General features: G+C 40.5%; 2 non-coding genes across 2 annotated transcripts; both read left to right on the top strand.

Annotated features, from left to right (window-relative positions):
* The first annotated feature begins 14546 nt into the window (after positions 1 to 14546).
* Positions 14547 to 16535, top strand: LOC143206140 (small subunit ribosomal RNA). The gene has a single exon (XR_013008149.1). It is a non-coding gene; the product is annotated as a small subunit ribosomal RNA (ribosomal RNA).
* A 699-nt stretch (positions 16536 to 17234) lies between these two features.
* LOC143206139 (5.8S ribosomal RNA) lies at positions 17235 to 17389 on the top strand. Its single transcript, XR_013008148.1, has one exon. It is a non-coding gene; the product is annotated as a 5.8S ribosomal RNA (ribosomal RNA).
* The last annotated feature ends 111 nt before the right edge of the window (positions 17390 to 17500 follow it).

The raw sequence follows: 17500 nt of genomic DNA on the forward strand, positions 1-17500 counted from the left end.
TAACCTAAAACATTAAAAATCATAACTAGACTATTGATATTCCGATGGGAGGATGATTGGCATTAGGAATGATTGAACAATATGAAACACAATCACGAAGTTACTGCACCGTCCTACGGGGTCGCTATCTCAATAGACCTCATACCTTGCAAATCAAACATATAAGTCATCTAACTAATAAACTTCGAGCAGATAAGTCTAATATAAACAAATGTAGTATTCAACATATCCGAAAGTACTTAAGCAAAGGTAGAATCCTGGCCTGTTGGCGTTCGGTCATCAAGTGCAGAGGAACCGCAGGTTGATGTGGATAGCTTCGGACATGTGATTTCCAGATTGATCACGGTCGGCTCTACCAGTTCTGTCAGGGGAACTGGACACGGATAACCTAAAAAATACAAAAAATGTAAATACACCGCTGGTATCTTAATTGGAAGGTGACTAGCAACAAAATAAAATGAAATAAAAGTGGTTAAACAATATCAAAACATATCTACGGCGTCAAATTCACCCTGAAATAATACGAAATATTCATACAAAAGTACAATCTAGTGACACAGATGGTGTCCGACATAACCTCCAAGTGGTGCGAGGGGGTAAAACAAACAAGTCACAGGTCGACAAATCACATAAGATCGGTCTAATCCATAAGAAAACCTAAAAACACAACAATAACAAAATAAAATAAACAAAACGTTTAAACAGAACGAAGACATAACCTCCAATGCGTGTACGTCAATTCTAATGAATGAGAGACGAAAACAATATCCAACGACATAAAGTAGAGAAAGAAATCAGGCGGCGCGCGCCATCTAGCGAGAACCAAGACAATCAAAGAATAGGATTTTCAAATATAGAGAAGCGTAAAATTGTCAAGAATATCATTAAAAATCTTGAAAATTGTATTATATTATATTCTATTCTATTCTAAATTAATGATATAAATAGAATATGATATAAAATATCCTTAGCTAAGCATCAGAATTCACCCACAGTCGAACAAAGGAAGAGATATATTCACATCAAGGAAGGCTCTTCGAAACAATCTAACCTAAATTGCAATAACAACAATAAGTAACCTATGATAAATCACTAGATTAACAAACATATACATACATAAACGGCACTCTCACCTAGATTTCAAACTTACTCAAAAATGCTAATTATATAAGGCAATACAGGTCATCACGGATAATCCTCAAAGGAAGTGCACATCCGAGAGGATGTCAAGGGGCAAGTCAGTAACTGTGTATAACCGCAGCAACTCGGAATAAGCGAAAGATTGTTGCATGGAATATATAAACATCTTCAAACTAACATCCGGTCAAATCTCTCAATGTCATTTAGTTGCTCACTAAAAGCAACAATATCATTCAATTACCTTAAAGGTAACCATACGAAGTAACTAATTGGTACCCTATAGTCAATAAATAGACACTTACTGTATAAACTACCCTAATGAAAAGAAATACATGGGTTGACTGTCATGCATGGCCTTCCTACGGAGACAGTCATCGTACCAATGCATCCAAGTGGGGTGTTGGTCCAACAGTAAGGACATGATCATTAAACTAAAAATTCACAATATAGAATTAGTAGGTAGTGAATCGGATCGACAATTATAAATAATAAACGCATATATAGCTGGAGACCACCAAATCCAGTCGCAACAATAAATGACAGTCTATCATAACTCGTCGCACAATTATGTTCCATAGTAATCTCCAAACGATGACACGGCACTAATAGTCGGTCCGAAACGATAAATTAAAGCAACTTTCATCTCATTTTCAATTGATCACATCAAATTCTAAGAACAAATAACATAACCTCATAAATACAGCTGACATGTACCGGTTCGATATACAGAAATCCTAATCTTTGCAAATCCGATCATAACAATTAGGAAATAATTAATGAAATGAATGAGAAATTAGAAAGATACGATATCGATACAATAAAATGGATATTGTTCAATACTCTCATTAAGAAGAGACTGCATGCACGAAGATTCAGAGAAAGGTATTGTCAAAAGTATTGCGATCTATAAAATATCGTCGTAACTCTGTCGTATATCACAAAACCTCTCAAAATTAAAACTTATGCCTGTTATTTTACTACTTAAGCTAAAATAATAAAATTCTCTTTTTCAGCTGTCTTGGTGGTCCTGAAAAGGACCGATATTTGATGATAAAATAGGTTACATTCGTTTTATTTAGTTTTGCTATCTGTCTTTTTAGGTAACAATACAGCTTGGATATTTGGCAGAACGCCGCCCTGGGCTATAGTAACTCCGGATAGGAGTTTGTTCAATTCTTCGTCGTTTCTGATGGCCAATTGCAAATGCCTAGGGATAATCCTGGTTTTCTTGTTATCTCTAGCGGCGTTACCCGCCAATTCGAGAACCTCGGCTGCCAGATATTCCATTACGGCAGCTAAGTAGACGGGAGCACCGGCCCCTACGCGTTCGGCATAATTCCCTTTCCTTAAAAGTCTGTGAATACGACCGACAGGGAATTGTAATCCCGCTCGGTTAGAACGAGACTTCGCCTTTCCCTTCACTTTTCCGCCTTTACCACGTCCGGACATTTTACTATCGATTGCTTCTAGAACTCGCTCGCCTTAGAGTTGAAATCTGTACTAAAACTGTCAACATACTAGCAACGAATTTTGTTCGTAAGCCGAACGCATGATCTCGTACGCGACCAATGAAAGGCTAACTCAGATAATAGGCGGGGCTTAGGAGTGTATTTAAGGAGCCTATAAATTCTAAGGATTCCTGAAATTTGTTTTAGTCTAGTACTTTTCGTGGTTCCTTTAATATCGTAATATTTATTTCGAAATGCCTCCGAAAACAAGCGGTAAGGCGGCCAAAAAGGCCGGTAAGGCTCAGAAAAATATCTCCAAAAGTGACAAGAAAAAGAAACGCAAGAGGAAGGAAAGCTACGCGATCTACATTTACAAAGTTTTAAAGCAAGTTCATCCCGATACGGGTATCTCCAGCAAGGCCATGTCGATCATGAATTCTTTCGTGAACGATATATTCGAAAGGATAGCCGCCGAAGCGTCCCGTCTCGCTCATTACAATAAAAGATCTACTATCACAAGCAGAGAAATCCAAACTGCCGTGCGATTATTGCTGCCCGGTGAATTGGCTAAGCACGCCGTTAGTGAAGGTACCAAAGCCGTCACTAAATATACCAGTTCTAAGTAAACCATAAGCCTTGAATATCATAAAGGAGAAAACGGTTCTTTTCAGAGCCACAATTTAGATAAATAAAAAAAGAAATAATCTTAAAAAAATTAATTTTATATATTATACAGCTGTAGTATCCAATATTGAAATACAAATTTTGTTATCAACAGTATATTATTATTCTTTGGTTATTAGTGATTACATTATTTTTTCTTTAGTTTTTAAAAACAATGCGTATAAGTACACCGACTGTTATTAATTACTAACATGTAGTCGAATATAACTCTGAGATAAAAATCCATAACTCTTTTAGTGGTTTATATAAATATCGATAAAAGAATATTAATTGAATTATCTTCTTTTTCTTTGATTAAATTTAGGTGGTTCTGAAAAGAACCGTTTTTTTTTGTTGCAAAATACGAATATAAGTAGAGTATTATAAATGATAGAAAATAAAGTTTAGGCACGTTCGCCTCTGATACGTCTGGCTAGCTGAATATCCTTGGGCATGATGGTTACTCGCTTTGCATGTATCGCACATAAATTAGTATCCTCAAAAAGGCCAACTAAATAAGCTTCGCTGGCCTCTTGTAAAGCCATCACCGCCGAACTTTGAAAACGTAAATCGGTCTTGAAATCTTGAGCGATTTCGCGAACCAATCGTTGAAAAGGTAATTTCCTAATCAATAATTCGGTGCTCTTTTGATAACGACGAATCTCCCGCAAAGCGACCGTCCCAGGTCGGTAGCGATGTGGTTTCTTAACGCCACCGGTAGCTGGAGCGCTTTTCCTGGCCGCTTTGGTAGCCAATTGTTTCCTAGGAGCTTTACCTCCTGTTGATTTTCGCGCAGTTTGCTTGGTACGAGCCATATTTTTAAAATAGAGGTAATGAGAAAAATTAACAAACGCAAACGACGGCGACCCCTTTCGGACTGATTCGGTCATAAAATCAGAGAGTCCTTTTTATAACATGTTATCTAATCTGATTGGTCCGTTTTGTGCCAGTGGGCGGAACTCAATCCTAAGTCTACAAAACCGGGCTGATTGAATGTAATCGACAACAGTTGTCCGTAGCACTCGTGTTGTGAGCGCGCTACTTATTCGAGATCATTTATTTTTTTTGTATTAGGTTCGATAAAAGATGACCGGCAGAGGTAAAGGTGGTAAAGGTTTGGGAAAAGGAGGAGCCAAGCGGCATCGTAAAGTGCTTCGTGATAATATCCAAGGTATTACGAAGCCCGCCATTAGAAGATTGGCTAGACGAGGCGGCGTAAAACGTATATCTGGTCTGATTTACGAAGAGACCAGAGGTGTTTTAAAAGTGTTTTTGGAAAACGTCATCAGAGATGCCGTTACATATACCGAACACGCCAAAAGAAAAACCGTTACCGCAATGGATGTAGTATACGCCTTGAAACGTCAAGGACGTACATTATACGGGTTTGGAGGTTAAGTCACATTTTATTCGCGAACTAACGTGAAATGTGACCCTCAAAATTAATTTTAGAAAAATTAAACAACGGTTCTTTTCAGAACCACAAATTTATCGATATTTAAAAAACGGAAGCTCTATTAGGATTTAAGGATAATCTTTCAATCATTACAATCATCATAATTTTATTTAAAATAATAATTTAAGTATAACTGGCCCTAATTATTTGAGGGTTTGGATTCCAAAACTCTATACTTAATAAATAGACCGCCCCTTAAATTCATCGTTAATTACATAGATTATATACAAGGCGCGATGTTATAATACGGTTCGATTTTACTAAAGGAGAACCGCTAGAAATAAATCCTTCATATTATTTCGACTTAATTGTTGTTTAATAAAACGATAATTATTGGTATTGGAATGTCTCTTAATTTATCTTACACACCCAAAAAACAATCTTTAAAGTACTTAAACTGTTTATTAGAATATTTTAAATAATTAGTAAGTGCAAGTCATAATATGAGTTTTAATTTTAAGTTCTTTTTTTGTTTTATTATTTTGGTGGTCCTGAAAAGGACCGATAGTTAAAAGGTTTTTGTACGACACAAAAACCCTAAGGCTCATGTAACTTATTTGGTTTTACTATCTGTTTTTTTCGGTAACAATACGGCCTGGATGTTTGGTAGAACGCCGCCCTGGGCTATAGTAACACCGGAGAGGAGTTTGTTCAGTTCTTCGTCATTTCTGATGGCCAATTGTAAATGCCTAGGGATAATCCTTGTTTTCTTGTTGTCTCTAGCGGCGTTACCTGCCAACTCGAGAACTTCGGCCGCCAAATATTCCATTACGGCAGCTAAGTAGACGGGAGCACCGGCCCCTACGCGTTCGGCATAATTTCCTTTCCTTAAAAGCCGGTGAATACGGCCAACAGGAAATTGTAATCCCGCTCGGTTGGAACGAGATTTCGCCTTTCCCTTCACTTTTCCACCCTTACCACGTCCAGACATTGTATTGCTAACTTTTTTAAACTAAAAATAACCGAAAAACTAATGGCGACAACGCTCACGTCCTTTCGACAACGAATGAACAACTGGCAGTGAACTGTCCAGCGAATAGCTTTTATTCGGCAACTTCTCAAAACACTAGTACGTTTCCTACTCGACCAATCAGAGCTTTCTACGACATAACGCCAAGAATGGGCGGAGCTTAGAAGTGTAGCGTCATTTATCAAATAATTAAACGACTATAGGTATATTTCGGTTTAGTCTTTTATCTTTTGCTGTATGGGTAGGTCGCGAATCTCATTCGTTTAAAATGCCACCGAAGACAAGCGGTAAAGCGGCAAAAAAGGCTGGAAAAGCCCAGAAAAACATTTCTAAGAGCGATAAGAAAAAGAAGCTTAGGAGGAAGGAAAGCTACGCGATTTACATATACAAAGTTTTAAAGCAGGTTCATCCCGATACGGGTATTTCCAGCAAGGCCATGTCGATTATGAATTCTTTCGTGAACGATATATTCGAAAGGATAGCCGCCGAAGCGTCGCGCCTCGCCCATTACAATAAAAGATCGACCATCACGAGCAGAGAAATCCAAACCGCCGTTAGGTTATTGTTACCCGGTGAATTGGCTAAGCATGCCGTTAGCGAAGGTACCAAAGCTGTCACTAAATATACCAGTTCTAAGTAAACGAAATATATTATTTTGAAGGTGATCATAATAATATGAAGGGTGGAAAACGGCTCTTTTCAGAGCCCCAAAATGTTTAAAGAAGAAAAAAAGAAATAAACTATTGTTAAGAAGATAGGATATATACGAAGTCAAATAAATTAAAATATAGTAATCGTTCATAAAAATGTTAAAATATCCAGAAAAAAATATTTTATTTTATATATTCATTCCTTTACGGTAACATAATAACAGTATATGTGATACCCCTTTCTTATCGTGATATAAACTTCAAGTCAATCCAGCAGGTGTTCACACCTTATTACTAAGGATTCCTCAATATTCACAATATATTTGTGAGCATAATATTCTAAATTCAATTCACAAATATTATAACTAAAGCGTCATATAAACGGAAAAAATATCAATGTCTCTTTTTTCTAATAGAAGTTGGTGGTTCTGAGAAGAACCTTTTTTTTTCATATAAATACAAAAAACGACCTTAATATAGGACAGCCGTAGCATTTATGCACGTTCGCCTCTAATGCGTCTGGCTAATTGAATGTCCTTAGGCATGATAGTTACTCGTTTAGCATGGATCGCACACAAATTGGTGTCTTCAAAGAGACCAACCAAATAGGCCTCGCTAGCTTCTTGCAAAGCCATCACTGCCGAACTTTGGAAACGTAAATCGGTCTTGAAATCCTGAGCGATTTCGCGAACCAATCGTTGGAAAGGCAATTTCCTAATCAATAATTCGGTACTCTTCTGATAGCGTCGGATTTCTCTTAGAGCGACCGTACCGGGTCTGTAACGATGCGGTTTTTTAACACCACCGGTAGCGGGAGCGCTTTTCCTGGCTGCTTTAGTAGCCAATTGTTTTCTGGGAGCCTTACCTCCGGTTGATTTTCGAGCAGTTTGCTTGGTACGAGCCATCGTCTAAACGGGTCTGACTTCAAACGTGTAGGAAGAATTACAAGCGCAAGCACCAACGAACTTTTGGAAACTGATCGAAGGTGTCAAAGAAATCTCCCTTTTTAATAATGTGTGAAGATATTCTGATTGGTCCGGCTAGCATCTGTGGGCGGGACCCGATTCGAACTCAACAAAACCCATGGTAGGATTTGAAATTGAAATAGTTACCCGTAGTATTCGAGGTGTACGCTGCACAATTCGATTATAAATTTGCTTTCTTTTAATACTAAATTGAATAAATCATGACGGGCAGAGGTAAAGGTGGTAAAGGTTTGGGAAAAGGAGGCGCTAAGCGGCATCGTAAAGTGCTTCGTGATAATATCCAAGGTATTACGAAACCCGCCATCAGAAGATTGGCTAGGCGGGGTGGAGTTAAACGTATATCCGGTCTAATTTATGAAGAAACCAGAGGTGTATTAAAAGTATTTTTGGAAAACGTTATCAGAGACGCCGTCACTTATACCGAACACGCCAAAAGGAAAACCGTTACTGCCATGGATGTAGTATACGCCCTCAAACGCCAAGGACGAACCCTATACGGATTTGGCGGTTAAATAAAGTATTATATATGCTGACCAATTAAAACAGAACAACGTATCTATTCAACTAAAGAAAACAACGGTTCTTTTCAGAGCCACAAATTTACTAGCATAAAAAAAGAAATTTATTATTCGAAAATGGACTAAGATGACGTTAAATTTTATTAAATATCTGCTCCTTTCATCTAAGATTTACTTGTAAAGTAACAAATATACTGCATTATAATAGACGATCGTAATATAAAAAGATAGATAAAGTTTAAAATAAGATTTCATAATAAATGTTAGGTTAATGACAAGAATGTAAATGATGGTGAACAATCGAATACCGAATCTTCGTTGAAGCTTTAATATAGTTTTCCTTTAGAGAGAAAATACTCCGAGATAAACTTCGCGTCGATGAGCTTGGAGAATCCTTAAGATTTCAAAGAAGGTACGGTAGTTCTACGCACGTATGTATGGAGATCGCGTTCCATGTATTTATTGACTTTAGATAACTATTTATGAAAACAGATTTCAACTAAAGAAGCAAAATATACTATAATATATATGAGCATTGTATCGATACAGAAGGGTTTGACACGATATTCTTATAGACGTCTCGATATCGTTGCTCACCCGATACGTTCGATTGTAACCCAGAGTTCGGATGGTGTTAAGAAACCGTTAAATAAGAAGTATATTAGTATAGGATCGGTTAATTTTCATGTCATTGTTTTCTTACAGTTAATTCGACAACGGTACGTTTCGATATAGATTCGTTTTGGACAACGAACAATCTGTACCGCATCAATTAGGAATAATATGTCTCGTTTCTCCAATAATAGCATTAGATCTGTACGGAATTGCATTTATATCAAAAGACGATATATCGGGGGACGTAGATTTGAAAAGATATATTTTCATAGTTATAACCGAAAGTCTATAACTCGAATGTAAATTGGTAGTTTCGACGGAATCGAGAGCAACGCTTGATTTTGTGCTTCCTTCTAAGACGATAGTCAACGTAAAATTTATTGGTAAAGTTTGCTACTTCTACTACGTTTTATCTTTTAACGCCTCGAACATAAATCGTATGATATTCTAAAGGATTTATGTATTTAATATGAGAAATAAGTAAACGGTTCCAAGCTCGATGAACGTTTCGACGAAGCCGGAATATGGAACGTCGTTCGCGCTCGACCGTTCAGTCCTCCGTTCGGCTCATATCATATAGGGTACGCATTAAATGAGAGCGACCGTCAGACAGTTAAAATACGCGAACGAGAAGCATACGCACGTACGTAACTTTGTCAAACGAATCGTGATTAGAACGTTCTTATAAGAAAATTAAGAAATTATATCAGAATGTCGGACGTCGATATTAGCGGACAAGCGGTTTCTCCTTCGTCGAATCAAGGGAGTGGAGGAAATTCCGCCGCCGTTGTTAACGCATCGTCAACAGGCACACCGGCCGGGTCGAATTCATCTTCGGTGTCGGCTACGGGAGCCGCATCAGCTACAGCCGGTAGCGCAGGTTCGTCTGCAGGAGGGAAGAAAGAAAAATCCACTTCGAGCAAGGCGAAGAGTTCTAAATCGAAAGTTAGTCATCCTCCGATCGCTGATATGGTAACGAGTGCAATTAAAGGATTGAAAGAGAAAGGCGGAACTTCCTTCAGAGCTATTAAAAAATACATAGCGGCCAATTACAAAGTGGATGCTGACAAATTATCGCCCTTTATAAAGAAATATATAAAGACGTGGATCGCTTCGGGTGTTTTGGTACAAACGAAGGGCAAAGGAGCTTCCGGATCATTTAAATTAGCGGCTTCGGCACGTAAAGCAGGAGGTACGACAGCCGCAGGTACGAAGAAAAGAAAAACGGCCACTGCCAAAACCGGACAGAAAAATAAACGAAAACCAGTAGGAGGTGCCGCGACAGCTACGACAGCCGGTGGTAAAAAAGCGTCTGCCAAAAAAACCTCAGAGAAAACGGAAAAAAAGACGACCGCCGCCTCCGCCTCAACTAAGAAAACCACAGCTAAAAGTAAGAAAGGTGAATCTGCAACTTTGGCCGAGAAAAAAGCTTCTGCCAAAAAAGCCGTCGAAAAGAAAACAGGAAAGAAATCTACCGCCGCCACGACTACGTCCGCTTCCAATGCCGCCGCTAATAGTTCATCTTCGAAAGCAGCAAAAAGCAACACGGCCGCAAGATCCCCGAAATCGCCTTCCAAAGCGAAAAAATCTAATAAAGCCGGACCTACGAAAAAGCCCAAGGCGCCTAAACCGAAAAGTGCTAAGACGACGACCTCAACTGTTCGTGTTGCCGCTGGTGAAGGTGCGAAAACTAAAAAACCAGTATCACCAAAGAAAAAGAAATAAAACTATTTCTACTACGTATGACGATATATTAAACAGGCGACACATTTCATCGTCAGATCAAGAAGACACGGAGTTGAAAATTACAAATATCCCGACACTCCTGGACGTGCTACGACTTCCCTAAAAAATACGTTCGTCCAAGACCGTATTTTTTTAATAGAAAAAAAAACGGTTCTTTTCAGAACCACAATATAACTTTATAAAAGAAAGAATATTTATATAATTTATTTATTATCTTATTATTACTTAAATGATTATTTTCTAGATAGAGCCGTAACTAATTAGGGAACCGATCGATCGATACTCTAAAACAGTAATAAAGGAATATTCAGTACAGATCAGATTATTTATAAATTTTCTAGTTAATATTTATTCTTTAATAAGAACGCGTATTCTAACTTCTTTTTTATACGATTTTGTTGGCCCTGAAAAGGACCGATATTAAAGGGCGTATGCAAAACTTTAAACGGTTTGCGTTATCTATTTGGTTTTGCTGTCTGTCTTTTTAGGCAATAATACTGCTTGAATGTTAGGCAAGACGCCGCCCTGGGCAATAGTAACGCCAGATAACAGTTTATTCAATTCCTCGTCGTTTCTGATGGCCAATTGTAAATGCCTAGGGATAATCCTTGTTTTCTTGTTGTCTCTAGCGGCGTTACCCGCCAACTCGAGAACTTCGGCCGCCAGATATTCCATTACGGCAGCTAAGTAAACGGGAGCACCGGCCCCTACGCGTTCGGCATAATTTCCTTTCCTTAGAAGTCGGTGAATACGACCGACAGGAAATTGTAATCCCGCACGATTGGAACGAGACTTCGCCTTTCCCTTCACTTTTCCGCCTTTACCACGTCCGGACATGTTAATCTCGATCGTTGTTAGATACTGCTCACCTTTAAATCAAAAACGGTACTGGAAATTTCTTACAGATCGGCCTGGAATTTTGTCCGCGAGCCAAACTCGTTATATCATACGCGACCAATCAGACTCTAACTCGGGCTATGGGCGGGGCTTAGAAGTGTTCCTTCGAATGTTATAAGTTCTAGAATTAAAGGCATTTTTTTAGTTAAGTACTCTTTGAGGTACGTGAGACGTCGGGATTTTTATTTCGAAATGCCACCGAAGACAAGCGGTAAGGCGGCCAAGAAAGCCGGAAAAGCCCAGAAAAATATCTCTAAGAGCGACAAGAAAAAGAAGCGCAGGAGGAAGGAAAGCTATGCGATTTACATATACAAAGTTTTAAAGCAGGTTCATCCCGATACGGGTATCTCCAGCAAGGCCATGTCGATCATGAATTCTTTCGTGAACGATATATTCGAAAGGATAGCCGCCGAAGCGTCGCGTCTCGCCCATTACAATAAGAGATCAACGATCACGAGCAGAGAAATCCAAACCGCCGTTAGGTTATTGTTACCCGGTGAGTTGGCTAAGCACGCCGTTAGCGAAGGTACCAAAGCAGTCACCAAATATACCAGTTCTAAGTAAATTAATTCACATACCTATGTGTGTTTCAATATACTACTTACCTGCAAAATCGGTTCTTTTCAGAACCACAATTGGATATACATTTTAAAAAATGAAATGTTAAACAGTAGCTGACATTTTATAAAAACAGAATTTTCAGATATATATATATATATTGTAGTTATTGTATTGAATTATATTATATCATTATAATCTGTTATATAGTAAGTATATAGAATAAGTTTTGTAAAAATGGTACGGCCCGAGATTGTTATTTAAAAATAAGGTAAAGTATTTCTGGAGTGACTTCGAAAATATGTGTATTCATTTTTATTACGTTTATGACTATATGATAATTAATTTATTTTTCCTAACTGTGGCTAATTGTGGATTGTGGCTAATTTCTACACGATAAGTATTAATCACGGGAACGTCTCGAAATGAACAAATAGGAACTGTAATTAATCAAGAATTTAGAATGGAACTATCGTCCTAATATAATGAGGATCGTCAAAGAGAAGATACTTTTTTTTTCGTTTACTAGGTTGACCTTGCTTGGGGACAGTGGAACTCAGTGGAAAATCGCTGATGGTGGGTGAGGAGGATAGGCCTGTGGTCAGAATCGATATCTTGGAGTACTTGCAGGTCAGAGGCTTGATTCGAATTTTGATAGATAAAAAAGTCAATTATTGTCGGTCGATTGGAGGAGTAGTGAGTTGGTTCGCTTGGAGCAATAAGCCCAAGTTCCAACTCATCTATTATCCCGGCCGATAGTAATTCTTCCAATAGCTGTGTGGTTGATGGCGTTGAAAATGGCCTGAAAATCTCCTTGGTCATCTGAATATGTTCCGAAGAGTATTTCGCCAATGGAGATCGGGTTCGTGTTCTAGTGGAATCCAGACCAGCCAGACGACTGTTATCTTGAGTTCCCCGTACATGAGTGGGGGGAGGAATTGGTCTTTTGGGTTTGGTTGTTTTTGGAGTAGGTCGGCACTTGCATCCCGAGTAATTTGCGGTGTATGGTTCTCAACAGTTGGTGCATTTCGGCGGGGAATTTCTGTCTTTGGGACTTGACGTAGGCCGGAGTGGCTTTACAGTTGGCCGATGAATGACCGTAGAATTGGCAGTTAAAACGTTGAACGCGCCTGCCGTTGCCGCGCTGGGCTTGGACTTTTACCACCTGATTCATTAGGCGGTCGACCGCGAAGATACGGCGTTCCTCTCGAGGAACCGACCAACATGGATTGGATTGAAACCGAGCTTCATGAGCGCGGTTCGGACTTCGAGTTACCATTACGTCGAGAGAGAAATATAATATATTAGCTGACCCCGCAGACACTCCGTACCCTGTACTCAATGGATAAATAAAGGATTCATTCTATCAAATTCTTCGTTCAAATCACTTTCGAATCATCCTTAGGAACATTCTGATATCGGAAAACCTTATCCGTAGTCGATAAACGATATCTAACGGATGAATTATAGAAAATGGCCAATAAGCGGCAAATATCCGATCGTAAGGGTGCACCATCGTTTCGGCGAATCATTCTTTTGGAATCTTACGTTCTACAAGCAAAACATTTATTCATAGGTATATACCGATAATAACGAACGGGCCGACGTAACAACCTAAAATGTCCTGAAATACGTGAGAACAGTTTTACTCCGATCGCCGTATCGATATGTGACAGTATCCATCCTATGAAGGATCTTTACATTCTACTAGCATAATTTTATGGATCGGAATTTTCCGACTTTTAAAGAACGTGATCGGCAGTCTAGAAACGGCCTGAGGACGTATTAACACGAGAGGTTAAAATTATTGCTTTAGAAGTTCACGTTGTCTAAAGCTAAAGTTTATTCATCGGAACATTCCGATAATAACGAGAACGGGCAGACGTAAAAACGAAAAATTTGCGCAACGTCCGTATAAACGATCTGTTCTAAAACACCCATACATTTCCGATAGCTGGCGAGAGACCCGCGCTTAAATCGTGTGCGCTTCTACGTGGGGCGATACGAGAGACGGATACGACGGGTCGGGTCGACCGGCGCTGTGACACTTTTACCGAGTGGCTTTTGATCAGCGAAGGTGGTATTACATATTATATGTTAATATATAAGATCCGAACCGTATTTTTTTATTTATCTAAATAAAAAGCGTATTTCGTCGTGTTATTATATATTCGTAACGCTCTCGCGATTTTGTATCGTCGTTTCGTTGTTCTTCCTGGTCGGTTTTTTTCGATATATCGGGAAGCGTACGACGACGACGACGGTATCACTGCGAGATCGCGAATTCGGCGGGAACATTCGGCTTCGTTAGAAGAAGATGATCCACGATTCATATGCGATTGGAATTATTATTTTTATGGACGTATCGGTTTTTCATCGGAACGTTCATAAAACAGCAACACATTTTGCGATAGCTCTCTGCTCTCCGAGCGAGAATAAAATAAAAAATCACGAAACGTTTCTCGTACGAGGTTTCCTTGTCGCTTTATATATTTCTATCTAGCGAAGGGTTCGGAGAGAATGTTTTTCGAGGTCTTATAAACGCCGAACGATATTTTGCGGCATCCAATTTTCGACGTAGTCGACGATCGTCGTCGATAATCGAGATAATTGGGTGCCTAGTCGATCGGTTGTGTATAAAAAAAACAAAAGATGTGTCTAAGATGATGATATCGTTTTGTTTTATTAGACAACTAATATTAAAATGTAAGAGCGTGGCGCCTCGGACCGGTTTTTCCGTCGTCTAGGCGCGCTATCATGCACCTCCTTTTTATTAGTCGTCGATATATATTATATATCGTCGTCTTACGCACACGTTTCTTTATAAGTCAAACTTATAAAATAAACTGTGTCTGTATTTGTTTTATCTGCTTCGTGTCGATAAAATAATAAGAACAGTTCCCTGGTTGATCCTGCCAGTAGTCATATGCTTGTCTCAAAGATTAAGCCATGCATGTCTCAGTACATACCGAATTAAGGTGAAACCGCGAAAGGCTCATTAAATCAGTTATGGTTCCTTAGATCGTACCCACAATTACTTGGATAACTGTGGTAATTCTAGAGCTAATACATGCAAACAGAGCTCCGACCAGAGATGGAAGGAGTGCTTTTATTAGATCAAAACCAATCGGTTTCGGGTTCGCGCTCGTCATCGTACAACTTGGTGACTCTGAATAACTTTAAGCTGATCGCACGGTCTCGCACCGGCGACGCATCTTTCAAATGTCTGCCTTATCAACTGTCGATGGTAGGTTCTGCGCCTACCATGGTCGTAACGGGTAACGGGGAATCAGGGTTCGATTCCGGAGAGGGAGCCTGAGAAACGGCTACCACATCCAAGGAAGGCAGCAGGCGCGCAAATTACCCACTCCCGGCACGGGGAGGTAGTGACGAAAAATAACGATACGGGACTCATCCGAGGCCCCGTAATCGGAATGAGTACACTCTAAACCCTTTAACGAGGATCAATTGGAGGGCCAGTCTGGTGCCAGCAGCCGCGGTAATTCCAGCTCCAATAGCGTATATTAAAGTTGTTGCGGTTAAAAAGCTCGTAGTCGAATTTGTGTCTCGCGCCGCCGGTTCATCGTTCGCGGTGTTAACTGGCGTGTTTTTCGCGAGACGTCCTGCCGGTGGGCTTAGTCGTGTCGCGTCGCCGTCGCGCGTGCGTTTCGGCGTGCGTGTTGTGCGCGTCGTGGTTACGACGGCCCAACTCAATCCTGCCGCGGTGCTCTTTACTGAGTGTCGAGGTGGGCCGGCACGTTTACTTTGAACAAATTAGAGTGCTCAAAGCAGGCTAAAATTTCGCCTGAATACTGTATGCATGGAATAATGGAATAGGACCTCGGTTCTATTTTGTTGGTTTTCGGAACCCCGAGGTAATGATTAATAGGAACGGATGGGGGCATTCGTATTGTGACGTTAGAGGTGAAATTCTTGGATCGTCGCAAGACGAACAGAAGCGAAAGCATTTGCCAAAAACGCTTTCATTGATCAAGAACGAAAGTTAGAGGTTCGAAGGCGATCAGATACCGCCCTAGTTCTAACCTTAAACGATGCCAGCTAGCGATCCGTCGACGTTCCCTAATATGACTCGACGGGCAGCTTCCGGGAAACCAAAGCTTTTGGGTTCCGGGGGAAGTATGGTTGCAAAGCTGAAACTTAAAGGAATTGACGGAAGGGCACCACCAGGAGTGGAGCCTGCGGCTTAATTTGACTCAACACGGGAAACCTCACCAGGCCCGGACACCGGAAGGATTGACAGATTGAGAGCTCTTTCTTGATTCGGTGGGTGGTGGTGCATGGCCGTTCTTAGTTGGTGGAGCGATTTGTCTGGTTAATTCCGATAACGAACGAGACTCTAGCCTGCTAACTAGGCGCTTTTTGACATCCTAAAGGCCCGCCGGCCGCGTTGCTTTCGGGTTTCGCGGTTCGTGCGCGGTTTTTACTGTCGGCGTACAAACTATTCTTCTTAGAGGGACAGGCGGCTTCTAGCCGCACGAGATTGAGCAATAACAGGTCTGTGATGCCCTTAGATGTTCTGGGCCGCACGCGCGCTACACTGAAGGAATCAGCGTGTCTTCCCTGGCCGAGCGGCCCGGGTAACCCGCTGAACCTCCTTCGTGCTAGGGATTGGGGCTTGCAATTGTTCCCCATGAACGAGGAATTCCCAGTAAGCGCGAGTCATAAGCTCGCGTTGATTACGTCCCTGCCCTTTGTACACACCGCCCGTCGCTACTACCGATTGAATGATTTAGTGAGGTCTTCGGATCGACACGCGATGGCGTTTCGGCGTCGTCGATGTGTAGGAAAAGATGACCAAACTTGATCATTTAGAGGAAGTAAAAGTCGTAACAAGGTTTCCGTAGGTGAACCTGCGGAAGGATCATTACAGTGTGTTGTTATGCCTATATATATATAATAGGTAAACGTACAAGTCTGTAAAAATCATTGTCGAACGTTAAAGAGCCATCTACGAAGTTCGGAAGTTCCGATCGAATTTCGACGTCGTCAACGTAGCTGTTTTCGGGTACCTATAATATATGGTTTTAAAAGATGTACGCCCGAAAGCGGAGATATATACGATGAAGATGTTGTTATATAGGACGACGAGTAATAATCGTCGGCCTACGACGGATTTCGTTATAAATGGACAAATCGAGCGCAAAATAAAACGATTTTGCCAATTATATTTCTAATCGACGTTTCGATCCTCATATCGACGAACATATACGATGATCGGTAATGTGATTAGTTTACGAAAATCTTATCACCCTTCGTTTGTTTCATTCCAAAAGGGTGAGATTTAGTTTACGAAAATATTGCCAAACTATGATCAGCGTATGCTCTTTTGTTGTCGTACGAGGTGAGACGACGAAAATTTACAACGAACGTCACCATTTCGAGTAGTCTGTCTCCGCTCCTCTCGTTGTGTGTAGTGGAGAAGACGAAAATAAACCGTAAGAGCGTTTTAAAGTCGACGGCGGCTGCGAAAGGGGCGCAAGCGCTGTCTATGACGTGAGCGCGCGTCGTCGTCGTCTTATAATAGAAACGTTTCGATATGCGTTTAAAACCTAACTTAAAAAAAGATTACCCTAAACGGTGGATCACTTGGCTCGTGGGTCGATGAAGAACGCAGCTAATTGCGCGTCAACTTGTGAACTGCAGGACACATGAACATCGACATTTCGAACGCACATTGCGGTCCTGGGATCTCATACCCGGACCACTCCTGGCTGAGGGTCGTATCTCATTTCAAGACTGCTCGGATTTTCTTTGATCTTCGCGATCGACGAGAAATGTCTGAGCGTGCTGAGCGTATAAGCGCGATTCGATCGCGACGTTCTAAAACGTGAC

Source organism: Rhynchophorus ferrugineus, unplaced genomic scaffold, assembly GCF_030347505.1.
Source record: "Rhynchophorus ferrugineus isolate W39M unplaced genomic scaffold, kcgeb_rfMv2 rfM557, whole genome shotgun sequence".
In the NCBI taxonomy this organism is placed as follows: Eukaryota; Metazoa; Arthropoda; class Insecta; order Coleoptera; family Curculionidae; genus Rhynchophorus; species Rhynchophorus ferrugineus.